General features: G+C 44.0%; 1 long non-coding RNA gene and 1 pseudogene across 2 annotated transcripts in view; one reads left to right on the forward strand and one right to left on the reverse strand.

Moving 5' to 3' along the window:
• The window catches only part of LOC311581869, a 96342-nt gene that overhangs the window by 43520 nt on the left and 33993 nt on the right, over positions 1-18829 (reverse strand). The window contains exon 4 of the long non-coding RNA XR_014773900.1: positions 5119-5362. This is a non-coding gene — a long non-coding RNA (uncharacterized lncRNA). The remainder of the gene's footprint in view (positions 1-5118; positions 5363-18829) is intronic.
• On the forward strand, positions 2514-4413 carry LOC311581867 (glyceraldehyde-3-phosphate dehydrogenase-like; annotated as a pseudogene). Its single transcript has one exon. The product of its transcript is annotated as a glyceraldehyde-3-phosphate dehydrogenase-like (transcript).

Here is an 18829-nt window from a genome sequence, read left to right on the forward strand (position 1 = left end):
TAATAGCTGCAGCCTGATCCCACCTCTTAGGTAGCTGGTTAGCTCAGATGGTTAGAACTTAGTTACAGACTGGGGACACAGGACTCATTCTGTTTCTAAGGAGGTCACAGAAGATTCTTTGAAATATTTTGGATGCACTCAACTCTCTGCTAACACCCACAAAAGATATAGGTTCACCATCCCTAACTCGTGCTCCTGCTAGAGGTGCTAGGCAGTAGCATCCTTGGAGCAGCAGGAAGGTACAGGATGCAATTGTTCACTTTATCCTCACAGGGTGACCTTGAAGGCCAGGTCTCAGAAGATTTAAAAAAAAAAAGACAACATAATTGCAGTTAACAAGTACACACTTGACCACGACCATCTGTCATGTTATTATTCTATTGCTATGAGAAGATACAATGACCAAGGCAACTTATAAAAAGAAATCATTTCATTGTGGGCTTGTTTACAGTTTCAGAGGGTGAGTCCACGACCACCTTAGCAAGGATCATGGCAGCAGGCAAGCCGGCATGCTGCTGGAGCAGTAGCCAAGTTTATATCCTGATGCACAAGCAGGCTGCGAAGACTATGGTAGAAACCCTTCCTCCAACAAGGCCACACCGCCTAATCTTTCCTAAACAGTTCCACCAACTGGAAACCAAACATTCAAATATATGATATGAGTCTGTGTGGGTCATTCTCATCCAAACCACCCTACCACCCTACAGCCTCCAAATAACGTGTGTTTGTGTGTGGGTATGTGTGTGTGTGTCGGGGGGGGGGGGGTGTGGTATTAGTTTTGTTTCTCTGAAGAACCTGACTAAAACAACTTCTCAGGCAATCTAAGTGGTACCTGGCACGTATGATACACTGGTGAGTGCTGAGCAGGCACTACTGTGGCCTTCTGGGTATGACAATGGGGCAGTCATAGGACCCTACACTCATACTGGTCCTTGGAGTAGGAATTTTGGTTTCCCAAAATTGATGCCCGGCCCTGCTACATGGACTTTGGGTGTCAAGTTTCCACAGCCCCTGGGCAGGCTGGGGAGCCAGAAGGAACAAAAAGTTGTACAGAGTGAAAGGGGTACAGAGAAACAGCCTATTTTGAGAGAAAGGGTTAGTCATAAGCAAATGGAGCTGCCAGATGGGACTTGGGTTATAAGATTACCCATCAGCTTTCCCAGGAGCCAGTCTTAGATGTCAACATGCTCAGTGGTTCAGTTGCAGTAAACGTGGTTATTTGAAAAGCAATTGTGACCAAGCCGCTAAAAGCCTCAGAGCTCAAAATGGCCGGCATGTTAACTCTGAGAAATATGGTACTTTTCTACCAGAAAAACAAACAAACCTTTCTTATAGCAAAGAGTTCTCCAAAAGAAAGCCTACGCTTCCCAGGGTTTGTAGATGCTGTGGTAAAGGGCATTTTTGTGCTAGTGAATGCAGGTCCAAGAGGGACATGTGAGGTAACCTCTCGCCTTTAGGAAGCAGCTTTGGGACCCTAACTCAAGACTCGGCAGCAAAAAGTATGATCCATTCCAAACAGAAGCAGCTAAGAAATACCAGGTTATAGAAACCAAAACAAAACAAAACAAAAAAATCTTTGACCACTGATTTGAAAGGCGTTTGGTTTATTGATAATCATTTAAGAAAACAATAAGTCTCACTAATGTTAAGGGGGAAAGGCCATTTTTTTTTTAACTAAAAGGGGGAAATGTAGTAGGGGTTCCGGTGTCTTTTTTAAAACTCAGTTATTTTATGTAAACATGTTTTTGTTTTAGTCCCAGATGTAGGATATGGGTCTGCTTTAGAAATTGTCCACACAGTTATTTGCCTTGTGCAGGCTCTGAGAGGGGTGTGGTCTTTGGCAGCTGCAGATAGTTTAATTCTGAGGACTCTGGAGAGAGAATGAATGCTAGCTCCCAGAGAGAGAGAGAGAGAGAGAGAGAGAGAGAGAGAGAGAGAGAGGCTCTGTGAAAGGAATAAGATGGATGCTGCACCCTCAACTGCTCCTGGTTGCTGCTGATGCAATCTAATGAGAAGAAGAAGTTGGAAATATCCTGAAACAAACAACAGACTTGCCCCAAGGGACCCAGTGACCCTAACCAGCAGGAAGTAGTCTAAAGAGAGACTCGCTTCCCCTTTCCTCTCTAACCTTTTGTCTCTCCTACATGGTGTTGGGGTATTGGAAGGGCTTGGGGTAGAGAAGGGAGGGAGAGGCATAAGAACCCCTATAAAATAGATTAAAAAAAAATACATGCCTACAAGTCCTGTCTCAGTGTTCTGAAATCCACTATCTTGAAAACTTTACTGATTGTTTTTTCTTGTGTTTCATGATGGAGCACATGTGTAGGTGGCGGAGATGTATATGTGACATACATGCTCACTGACCCGGCCATCCTACTTACAGCTGTGATGATATCAAGTCAACTAGGAGCAGAAAGTAGATGTTTATCTCCTCTAGACAGGGGGAAGAAGGGTAAAGAAGGGAAGTAGAAGAGACCATGAGGTCACAGATCACAAGGGATGGGGGACATTTTTAAAAAACAAGTGACAAGGGACACTTTAAATACACACTCATTTGGTTGGCTCTCTGATCCTCCCTGTTCCAGAGACAGCTGCATTTCCTCATACAGTGCCAGCTCTGCCCCTTGACACAATAGCGAAAGTCATAGTAAATAGATTTGGCCATATTGGGTACCTGGTTACCAGGGATGGCTTCTTATCTGCCAAAGTGGAGTTTGTTACCATTGACCTCAACTACATGGTCTACATGTTCCAGTATGACTCTACCCATGGCAAGGTCAATGGAACTGTCAAGGCTAAGAACTGGAAGCTTATCATCAATGGGAAGTCTATTATCATCTTCCAGGAGTGAGATCCTACTAATAACAAATGGGGTGATGCTGGTGCCAAGTATGTTGTGGAGTCCACTGGTGTCTTCACCCCCATGGAGAAGGCTGGGCCCACTTGAAGGGTGAGGCCAAAAGGGTCATCATCTCCACCCCTTCTGCCAGTGCCCCCATGTTTGTGATGAGTGTGAACCACAAGAAGTGTGACAACTCACTCAACATTGTCAGCAATGCTTCCTGCACCACCAACTGCTTAGCCCCTCTGGCCAAGGTCATCCATGACAACTTTGACATTGTGGAAAGACTCATGACCACAGTTCATGCCATCATTGCTACCCAGAAGATGTGGGTATGGCACATGTGGATGGTCCCTCTGGAAAGCTGTGGCATGATGGTCATGTGGCTACACAGAACATCATGGCTGCATCCACTGGTGCTACCAAGGCTGTGGGCAAGCACATCCCAGAGCTGAGCAAGAAGCTCACTGGCATGGCCTTCTGTGTTCCTAGCCCCAATGTGTCTGTCTTGGATCTGACATGCTGACTGGAGAGACCCACCAACTATCACTACATCAAAAAAGTGGTAAATCAGGCATTTGAAGGCCCGCTAAAGGGCATCTTGAGCTACACTGAGGACCAGGTTGTCTCCTGTGACTTTAACAGCGACTCCCACTCTTCCATCTTTGATGCTGGGGCTGGCATTGCTCTCAATGACAACTTTGTAAAGCTCATTTCCGGGTATGACAATGAATATGGCTATAGCAACAGGGTGGTGGACCACATGGCCTATGTGGTCTCCAAGGAGTAAGAAGATCTGGATCACCCACCCCAGCAAGAACATGAGAGCAAGAGAGAGGCCCTCAACTGGTGAGGAGTCCCTGTTACAACTCAACCCTTGACACTGAGCATCTCCCCTCACAATTTGCATCCTAGAAATGGGAGGGGCCCAGGGAGCCCTACTCTCTTGTGTATCATCAATAAAGTTTACTGCACTTTAGTGTATGTGTGTGTGTATATATATATTCCTATACATATATTCTTTGCCTTGACTGTGTGCATATCAACACCTTTCAAATTGCATGACTTTAATACATGCAAGTGATCTTTTTATATACCTATCAAGCTTTCTTAAATGCTATCTGAAGAGCCCTTGACTATTTTGTCTACTTCTGCATGTTTTTAATAATACCAGAATAAAAAGTTGAAAGGAAATGACTATATGAGCCTCTTGGAACTGAAAGTGGCCGGAATGAGATGAGACATGGTGTGGGGTCCCCTCCCCTGCTGCAAAGAGCCAAGGTAATTTCCATGTGTGTGCTTGTTGTAACCTATGCTGTGTTGCTAGACCAGCAGATCCATGCTGAGCTTGCACATATTGAATCTGACCCCTCCAATGAGTATCTTCTCATCCCCTCCACTCTCCACGCACCTTAAATGAGGGCAGTCAACAAACAGCCTGTCACTCCTGACAGGAAGATTTCCACACAGATTCTAACTCCAGGAGAACCAGCAGGTACAGAGAAGAATGAAGCAAAATTGTGGCTCCCCAATCAGCTCCTGGCTTCCTCTCGGGTGTCTACAACTGATTCAGCTCCCTGAATGACAATCAGAACTGATTGTACATTGTACTCCCAATGTCCCAAAACCCCACTAAATAATATCTAACCTTGGGCGAGTCATCTCCCATCTTAGAATTCAGTTCCTTTCTTTGCAGTATCAGGGAGCATTGTCTCTTCAAGGTCTCTTCCAGGGTGATATTTGCAACCTTTGTGTTTGTCTTTTCTACATCCTCAAAGAATAATAACAGGTGCAGGTGGAAACTCATCAAGATTTCTACAATACGGGCACCGGGCTGTGACTGGTGAGTGTTAGGAAGACAGCTCAGATGAGTGGGTTTCATCTGAGTTGTCATGTCAAGTTCATTTTATGTAAGGTTGAAATACTATCTTGTTTGGCTGTGATTTGTGTATTTGGTACTTCTCAAGCAAGTAAGAATACTTCCAGGGGTGGCAGTGATTTCTTAGATATTAAACTGACAAAGCATAACTAGACATTCTAAGGAGCTGAAACTCGGGACCATCACACCTTCAATAGTGTTTTTAACCCTGGCTTCTTACTCATGTACTTTCTCTCACCCATATGATTGCTCTGTCTCTCTGTCTCTGTCTCTCTTACACACACACACACACACACACACACACACCCACACACACCCTTCAAACTCCTGTGGTTCAGTGGCATAGCATAAGTAATGGTTCAACATGCTATCCTGGTCCAATATCAGAACCACTCACCTGTCATTTGCAATTTCAGATCCCTAGTAGAGGACTCAGTGAGGCCAGCTTATGTAATCTGTAAGCTATAGCGATGAGGGAAGCAAGTGATCCAAAACACTGTCTTTGCTGACACTTCAACAAAGACAACATATGACAAGAAGGCTTCGTTTTGGCTTACAGTTGCAGAGGGAACAACTCCATCATGGTAGGGAGGACATGGCAGCAGGTGCAGGAGGCCAGCCTATCACATTGCACCAGCAGTCTAGAAGTAGAGAGAAAAGCAGAAGTGGGGCCAGGCTATAGAACCTGAAAGCCCATCACCTATGACAAAGTTCCCTCACACTGTCCCCACATCCTAAAGGTCCCATAACCTTCCCAGGCAGTGCCACCAGCTTTTTTAGAAAGAAGGCATGAAGTCGTTGCATTGAAAAAGATCACCTTCATGTTATTCAGAAGGGCAACTAAATGCCCAGGGAGGCTACAAGCTTCTTTCCCTGATAACTTGAAGACATGGGCCACAGTGTCCTGAATTTCTACAACTTTCTAGAGAATGAGGTCCAGCTAGCCGTGGTAGAAGTGAATCTGGAGTTTTGTCTATTCTGTTTATAGGACAAGTTTGTTCAGAGCCTTCTCTTTGTACCCAGGATGGTGCCAAGCTGCTATTCTAGTGCCAGGAAAGATCCATGCTTTGATGACCCCAACCATAAATAAAAAAATAATAATAAAAAGGAACAACCTTCTCCAATAGGTTATTGTTCAAAGATCATTATAACACACACCCTCTTCTCACTTTTTTTTTGACACCACACCCTTGACATTCCTTCAGGGAATTTTAGAGTCTACACCTCTTCTGCTTGGATCTTGGCATAACTCTGTGGCTCCCACACCTAGCAGAGCAGAGTTGCGCCGCGGTTTTTGAAGCTTGATCATATCGGCACCTTTACACCCACCATGTTAAGGTGCTTACATTTGGATCTTTGACACTGCATCTCAAAGAAGCCTCGTGGAGATGTCGCATGCAGATATACAAGATGAGAGCCCAACTGTGGTCCCAGTCAACAGCTAGGATCAAGTGACAGGTATGAGAGTGGAAATAACCTCCAGATGATTTACACCCCAAGCCATGGAGGAACCTAGGCTTCATAGAGTCTCCTGTGACAAGTTCCTGACTGACTCGCCACCCACAGAATCCGTGGAGAGTGATCATTAGATTATTTGGGGCCGCTGAGTCTGTTGCTGTTTGGCTCACTGGTATATCATCTTGCAGAGCCTATGAGCAAAATCTTATCATATTAAACATAACCTTTCCTGAAAAATCTTTATCCTGTTTTCATTTAAAAAAAAAAAAAAGCATTGTATTACTACTAATCACATGGTTTTTTTCCAATGGCAGTAACAAAACATGCATTAAACCAAATCCTATAGCTGTGTCTTATCATCCACTATAGTAACTATCAGTGCCTAATGTCAGTTATTTGTGATAAAGCATATTTTTCTTAGGATCCAACAAAACCTAAAGATGGTCTCAACTCCAATACATTTGTCCTCAGAGTCCTACACACCCCTGCTGTTGCGAACTTCCCCTCAGGTTTAGCAAAGTTGAGGGATCCCAAGTGTTTACTTCCCAGACTATGAACAAAAAAAAGCTCTATAAGTTTTAGTAACTTTGGAAGATTTCAACATCTGATTCCACTGGGATGAAGATGCTAGACTCAGGATACCAAGACAGCTTGGTGGTTGAGAGTGCCTGCTTGAAAAAAGAAAAAAAGAGTACCCGCTGGAGAAAAGAGAAACTGGGGGCAGGGCATCTCTAAGGCAAGCTGGAGACCTATAAGAGGGTAAGCTCCTGGGAGAATGTGGGGCTAACTATAGCTAAGACTCCTAGTAGCTGGGGCCATGGAGACTGAAAAGGCTACCCTCTAACCAGACAAGACTCCTAGTGGAGGGAGGGGAACACCAGCCCACCCACAAAAACTTCCACCCAGAATTTATCCTGCCTACAAGATGTGCAGGGATAAAGATAGCAGAGACTGAGGGAATGTCCAACCAATGCCTGGTCCAACCTGAGACCCACACCAAGGGAGAAAGAGCCAATCCCTGACACTGCTATACTTACAGACCACAGCATAACATAGCTGTCCTCTGACAGGCTCCACCCAGCAATGGATCTAAACAGACGCTGAGATTCACAGCCAAACATTGGGCAGAGTACAGAGAGCTTTGTGGAAGAGGGGGAGGATAGAAGGACCTAGAAGGGACAGGAACTCCACAAGAAGACCAACAGACCCAACTAACCTGGGCCCAGAGGTGCTTGCAGAGACTGAAGCATCAACCAAGGACCATGTGTGGATTAGACCTAGGCACCCTACACATATGTACCCGATGGGCTGCTTGGTCTTCATGTGGGTCCCCTAGTAAGGGGATCAGGGGCTATCTCTAACAAGGACTCTGTTGTATGTTTTTCAATCTCTTCCTCCTGGCAGGGCTGCCTTGGCAGAGGAAGAGGATGCGCTCAGTCCTAGTGTGATGACGTGCTGGAGTGGGGTGGTGGGAGAGGTCTCTCCTTTTCTGAGGGGGAGGGGAGGGGTGGGGAAGAGGAATGGGGGGCACAGAAAGAAAAGGAAGAAAGGACTACTAATGGAATATAAAGTGAATAAATAAATAAATAATTTTTTAATCAAACAAACAAAAACGTGCCTTTGATCACTTCTCCCTAACCAGGCTGCCTTGCCTGGTCTTGGTGAATGAAGAGGAACTCAGTCCTCATACGACTTGATGTGCTGAGGTGCGTTAGTTGTGGGAGTTCCCCTTTTCTGAGGATAGGGGGAGGGGGGGAACAGGAAAAAGAAGGTGAGATGGAGGGACAGGGAAGAGAGAAGGGAAGGGGTTACAATCAGCATGTAAGGTAAATATATAAATTAGAATTTTTTTTAAAGAGTAGGTGCCTGCTGTGCAGTCATAGGGGCTAGACTTAAGACCCCAGCATGTGTATAACAAACTAGATTCCCCCACTGCAAATACCTGAAACCCCAGGATCTGAGGAGGATAGAGGCAGCAGGATCACTGGAGCTTTTGGATTCCAGCCTCACCCAGGATCTGGAGAGAGACTCTGCTTCAAAGCCTAGGCAGAGGGTGACAGGGAAGGACACCCAGTGTATTCTCTTGGCTTCGGTGCTGCCCCAGCTCCATTCTCCACCTTCCCATCACTGACTTTCAATAATGAGTGGACGAAGCAGAGCCACCACAGTTGAGCTTTGAGATTTGGGAACATTTCTTAGTAGACTGTGATTTCATTTCTTCATCCATGAGATAGCAAATCACTCTACATCATCTAGCAAAGCCATTAAGTCTCAGAGACAAATTCTCCTGGGTATTTTATTTTTCAAAGTTTTTTTTTTTGCAATATATCAACTATGCATAATGATGGGGTTTATTGTGACATTTTCTACATTATATATACTATATTTTTTATATACTGTATTTTTATTATAGTTACCCTCTTATCCTCTCTTGTCCTCTATTCCTGTTGATTGTCTCTCTCTTCTGAAGTGACTCCCATCTACTTTCATGCCTTTAAAAGAACTGTGTGTGTGTGTGTGTGTGTGTGTGTGTGTGTGTGTGTGTGTGTGTGTGTTCCGGTTCACGTGAGGCTCACACATATGTTTTTAAAGGCCAAAGGATAACTTTGGCATCATACTCAGAAATGCTGCCACTCCCTTTGAGACCAGGTATCTCACTGGCCTGGAGATCACCCATTAGACTGATTGTCTTTTTGTGTCTGTGCCTGCAGCTGGCCAGGGGACACCACAAAGCCTCCAATCTCCTCCTCCGCAGTGCTGAGATCACAAGCACCACCACCACCACCAGGCCTCACATTTTTATCATGGGCACTGACCAGGACTTTTCCTCAGCCCTATTGCTTTCCCCTTGGTGGCCCACTGAGTTTAACTGGCATTACTCAGAGAAGCACGGGAACTTAATAGTGGCTACAGTGCTGAAGAGAATGTCAGTCAACCCCTGTAACTGCCTAGACACCCTAAGGAAGAGTGAGGCCTCATGACCCCTCCCTGCTCCATGACAGAATGCTCACAGGAGGTCTCTGTACCCAACTTACTATTTCAACAAGAAAGGTTTTCATTGTGTGACAGGTACATAAGCTACACGGAAACTGAAATACACGGCAACCTCAGAATCCAGAGCTCAGAGCATCAGATGACCTCACTAAGTATTGTTTTTCTTTCCTGTCTTCTTTAAAGCTTTGCTTTAAAGTGTGTGCGTGCGTACTTTACTATCCCTGGTCTATCGGCTTTGTGCTGTGAGTTCCCTTTAGGCCCCATTCTTCTGGCTGAACGCTTCTGTGATTTGATGGAGCAATCCCTTCAAAGGAGGAAAGGATGAAACAGAGAATTATAGAACTGAAAATCAATATATGTTATCTACATAGCATTCCAAGAAAGCCAGCCGCATCCCCTGCGTCTAACTCAGTCCCCCTCTGCTTTCACCTACCTCAGTCAACTACCCTTCCCATACACACAGTAGATCCAATCACTCAGCCTCTCGTTTAGTCTTAGCCCCTCTGAGAAGTGACTGATGTGCAGGTGCCTGTCTTACGGATGGAGAATGGTTCTTCCGGCACAAACACAAAGAAGCAGCCAGTACAGTATGAAGATGCAACAAGGCCATATTTGGAAAAAACTAGGATGTTTCTCATTTTAATTTTTTTTAAATTTATTTAAACTGATGTAAGTGTTTTGTCTGCATATATGTATGCATATCACATAAGTTGCTGGTGCCTGTGGGAGTTAGAAGAGGGTGTCAGATCCCCCTAGAACTGGAGTTACAGATGGTTGTGAGCTGTCATGTGGGTGCTGAGATTTGAGTCTGGGTCCTCTGCGAGAGTAAGTGTCCTTAACCACTGAGCCATCTGTCCAGCCCTTTGTTTCTGGTTCTTTAGAGCATATGATAAATAATTTGCAAAACTGGACCCAAATCTGCCAATTTCCTGTTTCCACGTCCCGTGAAATGTGGCTCAGCAGCTTCTTTCCGTCAAAACATGGAATTGATAAGACAGCAAAAGGAGATCAAGAGGACCCATATTGGAAAGGAGGAAGTCAAATTATCCCTATTCACAAATGATATGATAGTTTACATAAGTGACCCCCAAAATTCTACCAGAGAACTCCGACAGCTGATAAACACCTTCATCAAAGTGGCTGGATACAAAATCAACTCAAAAACGTCAGTAGCCCTCCAGTATACAAATGGCAATTGTGCCGAGAAAGAAATTAGGGAAATTACACCCTTCATGATAGCCGCAAATAATATAAAGTATCTAGGTGCAACTCTGACCAAGTGAAAGACTTGTATGAAAAAACTTCAAGTCTCTGAAGAAGGAAATTGAAGATGACATCAAAAGATGGAAAGATCTCCCTTGTTCGTGGATCGGGAAAATTAACAGAGTAAAAATGGCCATCTTGCCAAAAGCAATTTATAGATTCAATGCAATCCCTATCACATTTTTTTAGACCTGGAAAGATCAATTCTTAACTTCATATAAAAAAAAAAAAGAATAGCTACAACAATTCTGTACAATAAAAGATCCTCTGTAAAAAACAAACAAACAAACAAACAAAAAAAGATCCTCTGGAGGAATCTCCATACCCTATATCAAGCTGCATTATAGAGCAACAGTAATTAAAACATCATGGTACTGGCAAAGCAATAGGCTGGTTGATCAATGGAATCAAATCAAAGATCCAGAAATAAATCCATACACCTATGAGCACTTGATTTTTGACAAAGAAGCCAAATCTATATAACAGAAAAAGGATAGCATCTTCAACAAATGGTGCTGGTCTAACTGGATGTCTACCTATAGAAAAATGCAAGTAGATTCATATTTATTACCATGCACAAAACTGAAGTCCACGTGGATTAAAGACCTCAACATAAAACTAAAAAGTGAGAAAAAGCCTTGAACTCATTGGCACAGGAGACAACTTCCTGAACAGAACACCAACAGCCCAGGCACTAAAGTCAACAATTATAAATGGGACCTCATGAAACTGAAAAGCTTCTGTAAGGCAAAGAACACTGTTAACAGAACAAAGTGGCAGCCTACAGACTGGGAAAAGATGATGGCACTCAGAGGAAGGGGAAGCAGGCTAACCTGATGAGATCTGATAAGCTGTGGCCATATGGTGGGGGAGGAGGTCCCCCCTGTCGCAGGACTAGTATGGGAATAGGATGAAAGAGAGAGAGAGGGAGGGGGAATGGGAAGATACAAGGGAGGGGATAACAATCGGGATGTAATCTGTATGAATTATTTAAAAAGTAGAAACTTTTTTAAAGTGAAAAAAAAACATGGAATTGAGTTTTTCACAACTTGAATCTGGATCTGTTGTGCGATCCATCACTTTCCAAGTCTCAGTGTGGAGAAGCTTTGAGCACAGCTGCTCACTCTTGGAACCCTCTCGCTGGCATGTGGCCAAGCTTAGGCGAGCATGCTGGAGGCCCAGAGACCATATGTTACAGCAAAGCTCAGCATCCCAAGTGAGCCGCTAGATCGGTCCACATGCAGCTAATACCCAAGCAGGTGAGCTCCTTCTGCCATGATCAAGCGGCCACCCAGGCTACAGCTGCAAGAGTGAGTAGCTGAAGCCAGAAAACACTCGCCCAGCCCATAGGCTTGTGTTAGAACTTTGTGCTGTAGCTGGAAGCCACTGACTAATTGAATGTTTGCTTTACCCTAATCACCAAGGGATAAGAATATCCTAAAAAATAAAATTAAACAAAAATCTTCTTAGTTTGTGGTGGTTCTCAAAGCAGTAACAGTGGACGCTTTGGGGACTGGGAGGACTGGAATTTTGCTGGTAATTGAATGTGCACATGCACACAGGCATACACACACACACACACACACACACACACACACGCATACACAGGCGCATGGCAAGTGAAAGACCAGGGGTTGACTTCAAGTAACTTACTCAGTTGCTTCCCACCTAATTTTTTGAGATGGGGTCTCTCACTGAATCCAGAGTTCACTAATATGGCTAAACTGACAAGTCATTTATCCCTAGGGATCCACTTCGCTCCATCCCTGCCCCCACCCTCAGAGCTGGAATTATAGTGGGTGCCTCTGTGCTTAGGTTTTTCATCTTGGGGCTTGGGGGGAGACCAAGGCAGCAAGAGCACAGAACGGCTGGTCACGATGCATCCACAGTCAAGAAGAGGAGAGCGGGAAACGCAAGCCGTTGCTTGGCTCCCTTCCTCCACATCCTCAGCCCACGATCCCAGCCACGGAAGAATGTCACCCATAGTGGGCTGGGTCTTCTGACCTCAGCTAAGAAAATGAAGATAATCCCTCATAGAAATGCCCAGAGTGATCCTGAATTCTATCAAGTTAAAAAAAAATCTGCACTAAGGCCTGATGGCACTCAAAGAAAGAATAAACAGGCTACCAAGATGAGATTTGATAGCCTATGACCATATAACAGGGGAGGAGGTCCCCCTTGGTCTTAGACCTAGGGGAGGGGAATAGGGTGAAAACAGGAGGAAGGGAAGAACAGGAGGATGCAAGTAATGGGATAATAATCTACTTGTAATCTGAATAAATTAATAAAATTAAAATTTTTAAAAATCAGCACTAAACATCACATGCCCATTTTTATTCAATGAAAAATTCTAGTGGGCAATTCTAGAAATCCAAGAAAAAAGAAATTAAAAGTTCCTATTCACCTACACACAAGACAGCTGGCTTGCTCAGCATCACAGTGGACTCTCCCGACACAGCCCTCCCCCTCCCCCTCCCTCCTCTAGCCTACCCAACTCACTGCTCCTTAGTCAACCCTTAGATTCCAGCTCAGTGTTCCAACATCTCAGAAAGGTGTAAACGTGGTGTCTAGTCATCTATCACCAGAAATGTTTAAATAATATAACAAAAATCATGAACGCTTCAACAGAAAGTTCCCCATGAAGGGACAGAGACAAGAAACATGCCCCTCTGCCACATTTTGCCTAAATTTCTCTGGTACTTTTTTTCTTCTCGGCATTCCAACAGCCTAACAGTGTGACTGAATCTTGACCCCCAACTCAGGAAAGGCTTCCTGGTCTCCCTGCTAAATTTGCCATGTACAAGGATTTGTTTCCAATCCCCTTCTCTCTCCTCCAACTACCACCCCTTGCTATCCCTGCCTCCGACCCCACCTCAGGAGCAGAGGATTAATTAATGAACTGTCGCCCTGAATGGTGTAGACCTTGAACACTTCTGAGCCATTTATTCTGAGCGCTTCTTCTCCTATGTGACCTTGAGCTCCCGCATGCATGATAGATAGTTGGGGATGAGATTTGGCCTGATTTTTTTTTTCATTTCATCTTCTACTGATACATTTAAGAAAATTTATAATGGGAAAGAATTATGGCCTATTTACCTGTTTACCTAGGTAGTCACTAGTAGACATTTTGGTCCTCAGGTTGATACGATCCCCAACATGACTTCCTTTCCATTCAGCCTGGCTTCCATGAGCGCATTCACTTGGCTTTCAAGAACCAGACACTTTAAGCCTCTCTCGTTTAATGCAGATATCATTTCCTCAACTTCACCCAAAGACAAAGATATAATTTTGATCGTGTACGATTAATGTGTAATACTCAAAAAATGGCTGATATGACAGTCAATTTTGTAAATTGATTGGGTCAAGAAATGCTTAGGAGATTAGTAAGGCTTGCATCTGGGTGTGCATGTGATGACATCTCTTACGGTGACTGAATCATGAGGGCCCTGACCCCCTAATCAATGGGTTAATAATATAATAAGATTCTCTTTATGGTAACATTAGTAGAAGGAACAAAGTTGAAGAAAGTAGGCAGTTTGGTGGTGGTGGGGGTTTTCTTGGAGCCTATATCATCTACTCCTGTGTGTTCTCTCTCTGTGTCTCTCTGTCTCTCTGTCTCTCTCTGTCTCTCTGTCTCTCTGTCTCTGTCTCTCTGTCTCTTTCTCTCTCTCTCTCTCTCTCTCTCTCTCTGTCTCTCTCTCTCTCTGTCTCTCTCGCTCTCTCTCTGTCTCTCTCACTCTCTCTCTGTCTCTCTCTCCTTCTCCCTCTCTCTCTCCATCCCCCCAACCTGTCCAACATGAGATGAAAATTTCTTCCTGCTACGTGTTTCTGCTCCCATAATGTCCTGCACAAGTACAAAGAGCAGAAAGCAGAAGCCAAAATCACTTCTGTTGGGTATTGGGTTACAGTGATTCAACCATAGTTCTACACCCGCCAACAATGCCCATGTCTTTTTTACTCTCCTTCTGGACCTGGATGTTTTGGGGAGTGTTTTGACCTATGCATTATGGAAAAAGCAGTGTTCTGGGAGTTCGGGAGTCAGATTCAAGGCTTATAAATAATGCCACTTCTTCTCCAGGTACCTACAAGCTCTTCTGTGAAAGGTCTAAAACACATGCATGAAACAGCCAGCACTGGCACTCAAAAGAACTGCTGTCTCCATCTCTCCAACCCAGTCAGTTCCAACAGTGTAGTCCTTGATTGTATAACAAGGAGTGGAGAAACATCCAACAGAATCCCGGAAGCTGTAGACTCATAAAACAGGAGAATGGCAGTGGGTTCAAAGCACTATTTGAGGTATTCTTTTATACAACAATAAATAAACATCAAATCTGAGAAATCTCCACTTAAAAACTAAAGTGAAGGTGTTGGCAATAGATAAAATCTACATGTGGTGGACAATTCATATGGTTACTATAGTAGGTCGTTTGGAAGCGTTTATTCACATTACAAAGGTGTATGCCTGTAATTCAGCAATTATGGCGCCAAGTACTTATTCTAAGATGCCAACCATACATGTGCCAAGGAACAAATGCAAATACTTATCTCAATTAATTTAAGAGGGAAAAAAGACTATCCATCAATAAAAGAATATTCATGTGCCTAATATAGAATGTTTTTATCTGCTAAGATAATGAGGTATCTTCTGGTTTTATTCTGTTGCTGTGATAAAAGACATAGATCAAACACCTTGGGATGTAATGGTTTATTTGGCTTACATTTGCAAGCTAGTCACTGAGGGAAGTTGGGATAGGAACCTGGAGACAGGAACTGTGAAAGAATTCTGCTTGCTGCCTAACTCACTGTATCACTTTCTTCTCTAGTCTGGGGTCACCTGCGTGAGGGATGGAGCTTTCCACAGTGAGACAGGCCTTCCTACACCAATTAATAATCAAGACAATAACCTTCAGACCGTGTGATTGGGGCAATCCCCCAACTGAAGCTCCACTCTCAGATGGCTCTAAGCTATTTCAAGTTGACAGTCAAAGCTAACGGGGACAGTATATCCCTGGGAAGCAACATAACACACATCTCCAATATACTACTGAGTGCAAACAATAAAAAGTAATACTTCAGTATTAGAAAAAGAGCATTGATGGCACATATGCATGATGATGCATGTGTGAATACATTCTTTTTTATTAATTTATTCAGATTACAACTCAATGGTTAACCCATCATTTGTATCCTCCCAATCCTCCTTCCCTCCCACCCCCATCCTATTCCCCTCCCCAAGGTCCATGACTAAGGGGGAATCTCCTCCCCCACTTTATGGTCACAGGCTATCAAGTCTCATCTTGGTAACCTGCCTATTCTTTCCTTGAGTGCCACCAATAATAACATTATTATTTTATATATTCATCTATACAACTGAAGATGTTGTAAATCTGAAGCAGTTTACTGCATTTATACTCATGATGGAATTGGATATATTGTGGTTAGGAACCCTGAGGAACATGTGACCTACAGCCCACTTGCAGCTAGGAGAAGGACTGTGGAGGAGACACAGGTTTTTCCTAAGATAGCTTAGACCTAGCAACACATCATTATTTCTCACAGTCAACTGGCTAGAACGAATTGCCGGGTGGGTTACATAATTTTAATTATTTCCCATCATAGATAATACCACACTGCGTGTGCATGTGATAAGCTGAAAATCTCTTAATCCATTATCTCCCGTTAAGCTGACAACAACCGCGTGTGAAAGGCAAGCTAGCTGTGAGGCTCACTGTCGGGCAAGTAGAAGAAACTGCAGCCTAGAGACCTGTGGCTGGAATTGCGTGGCTCTAAAGCAGCTGCGATTCAAATGAACTCCATGGTGCTTCGGTCTGGTTCTCTTAGGACAAAAGCGCCAATTACCTTCCTGCTCCACGCCGTGTCTTTTGAGCTAGCCTCAGTATGAGAGGATGAAAGGAATTTAGGCAGAGAGTAGATAAGGATTTTTAGGACATGAAAGAAATAACTATTTCAAGAATCTGGGTCACGGTGATTTTGAAAAATGTTTGCCTCCATGTCTGCCTCCTTGGTTTGAATGTGTTCTAAGTAGGATGGGCCGTATTTCCCCCTCCTGCGATCCCACTGTCTGCCATAGGACCTAACCGTGAGCACTAGGCAGAGATTTATTGGATGGATATGCACACGGACAAATGGATAGAGACAACGATATGCTTTCTATACATGCACTGATTAAAAAAAAATCATTGTTTTGGTTTTCTTTTCTTTTTCTTTCTTTTTTTTTTTTTTTTTTTTACCTTGAATAAATCTGGATCCTGTCTACTCAAACTTACTTCCTGAAGCAGCCCATATCAGAACTGTCAAGAACTTAGAATATACAAAGAATCTCAGACCTCACTTAAGACACGCTAAGTTAAAAATCTTCATTTTCCTAAGCTCTCAAGATGAGTCATACGCATTTTGAGGTCTGAGTAAATACAGACGCACTGCCTTGAGTTACCTCCTTTCGCTGTACAGACAGAGCAGCCCTGTAGATCACTGAAAGTCTCCAAGGTGCCAGACTTAGATGGAAACTAATCTTAAAGCACAGTCCTACCCTCAACCTCGTCGATCTGATGCTCGGTTGTATGCCCACCTCTTCTCAGCATCGGAGAAACACACAACAAACAACTGAGCCTGCTCCAATCCGCTGATGCGTTGAGTAGCCTGTATGCAGGTGGAGTTTCAGGATGGCGTCTTTAATGACAAGATGGATACCTTACTAAACCTGTGTAAGGTTTTTAGGAAATACAAGATCAGGAGCAGCACCCTGGGGCCACATGGAAGTCTTCCTTTTCCTGTCCTGGATCCCCTCCCACGTTCCAAGCCTCATCCAGGGGGCATGGTTTTACCATGGTTGCATGAAGCCATTCAGGGCACAACATGCTACCAGAGGAATGAAACCCTGGGATGTATACCACATCCTGAAACATGCTAATACTAAAGTTAATGCCCACCCCAACATTTCCACAGAGGTAATGCCTGGGACTCTTATATAAATGCAGGCTGGAGTTATATGTGTATCACAGACAAAGAAAACGAAATTCAAAAAAAAAAAAGTGATCAACTTGTCTAAGTCATTTTGGAGATTCAGAATCTTAGCACCTAAAGTCCAAGATGGCCTCACATGAACCCTCTTAGACTAGCTCGAGTGCCTAATAGTCACCATGAGCAGCAATGCCCATTCTTTCCAGTGGAGGATGATGCAATGGGAGCAGAGGTCAGCTGGCTTTAGGATGATAGTGTCTGGGCCCACTTGAAAACACTGGCAAGAGTTATCAGAGGACTGGCCAGTTCTAAACCTTCTGGCCACACTCCAGCCACACTCGGAGCTACAAGGCCCTGGGCGTTTATGCTGACCTCTTCCGAGATTGCCACTTGAGATGGATGCTCTGCAAGGCATCAACTCCATGACTGCAGACACCAAAGCAACACCACATGTGTGACGTTGCCAGAACAGGGCACAAAACATCAGGGAAACTGGAAGCTTCTTTGATGGTCCATGGTCCAGCTCCAAGGCTTTCCAAATACAGATCCATGGCAGACCCATCCCTGGATACATGGGCCCTGAATAAGAACACAGGGAAATTAAGCAACTTTGTTCCTCCAAGAGGGAGCAACTTGGGATTTGGTGAACAATTACGGTTCAAATCAGAGGCTAAAAGGCATAGCTTTGTAAGACATTTCAAAGTCAAAGAGCCAAAGATACAAAAGGGCCAAGCCAAAGCTGGTAAGGTGCCACAAAGGAATTAGCACCCGAATCTAAGGCATTCCTTTCTGTTTTGTGAGGTCATCTTTGATGTGTTTAAACCCAGTTGGTTGCTTCTTCTTCTTCTTAAACACTAGTATTATTTTCCTCCATGGTCTCTTCTAGCTTCATGGCTATGAAAATGCTTATGTGACACAGACATCAAAATTCCTATTTAAATTCTAATGTCATTTATGAATAATAAAAGTGTATACTGGGCAGCTTACTCAACACTCTTTTTCTCTCTCTCTCTCTCTCTCTCTCTCTCTCTCTCTCTCTCTCTCTCTCTCCCTCTCTTTCTCTCTCTCTCTCTCTCTCTCTGTCTCTCTCTCTGTCTTTCTCTCTCTCTCTGTCTCTCTCTCTCTCTCTCTCTCTCTCTCTCTCTCTCTCTCTCTCTCTGTGTGTGTGTGTGTGTGTGTGTGTGTGTGTACAGGTGCCTATGGAGGACATAAGAAGAAGAAGATACTAGGACCCCCGGAACCGGAGTTACAGGCATCTATGAGTCACCTGGGCACTGAAGTCAGTCCTCTAGAAGAACAGCAAGCGCTCTTAACCACTGAACTATCTCTACAGCCTTTCCTTGACATTTTTACTTGGATTTTGACAGACAACTCAACCTTAATTTGTCCAATCTGAGCTCCATCTAAATGTT

Source organism: Acomys minous (assembly GCF_964271855.1).
Source record: "Acomys minous genome assembly, chromosome: 13".
NCBI lineage: Eukaryota > Metazoa > Chordata > Mammalia > Rodentia > Muridae > Acomys > Acomys minous.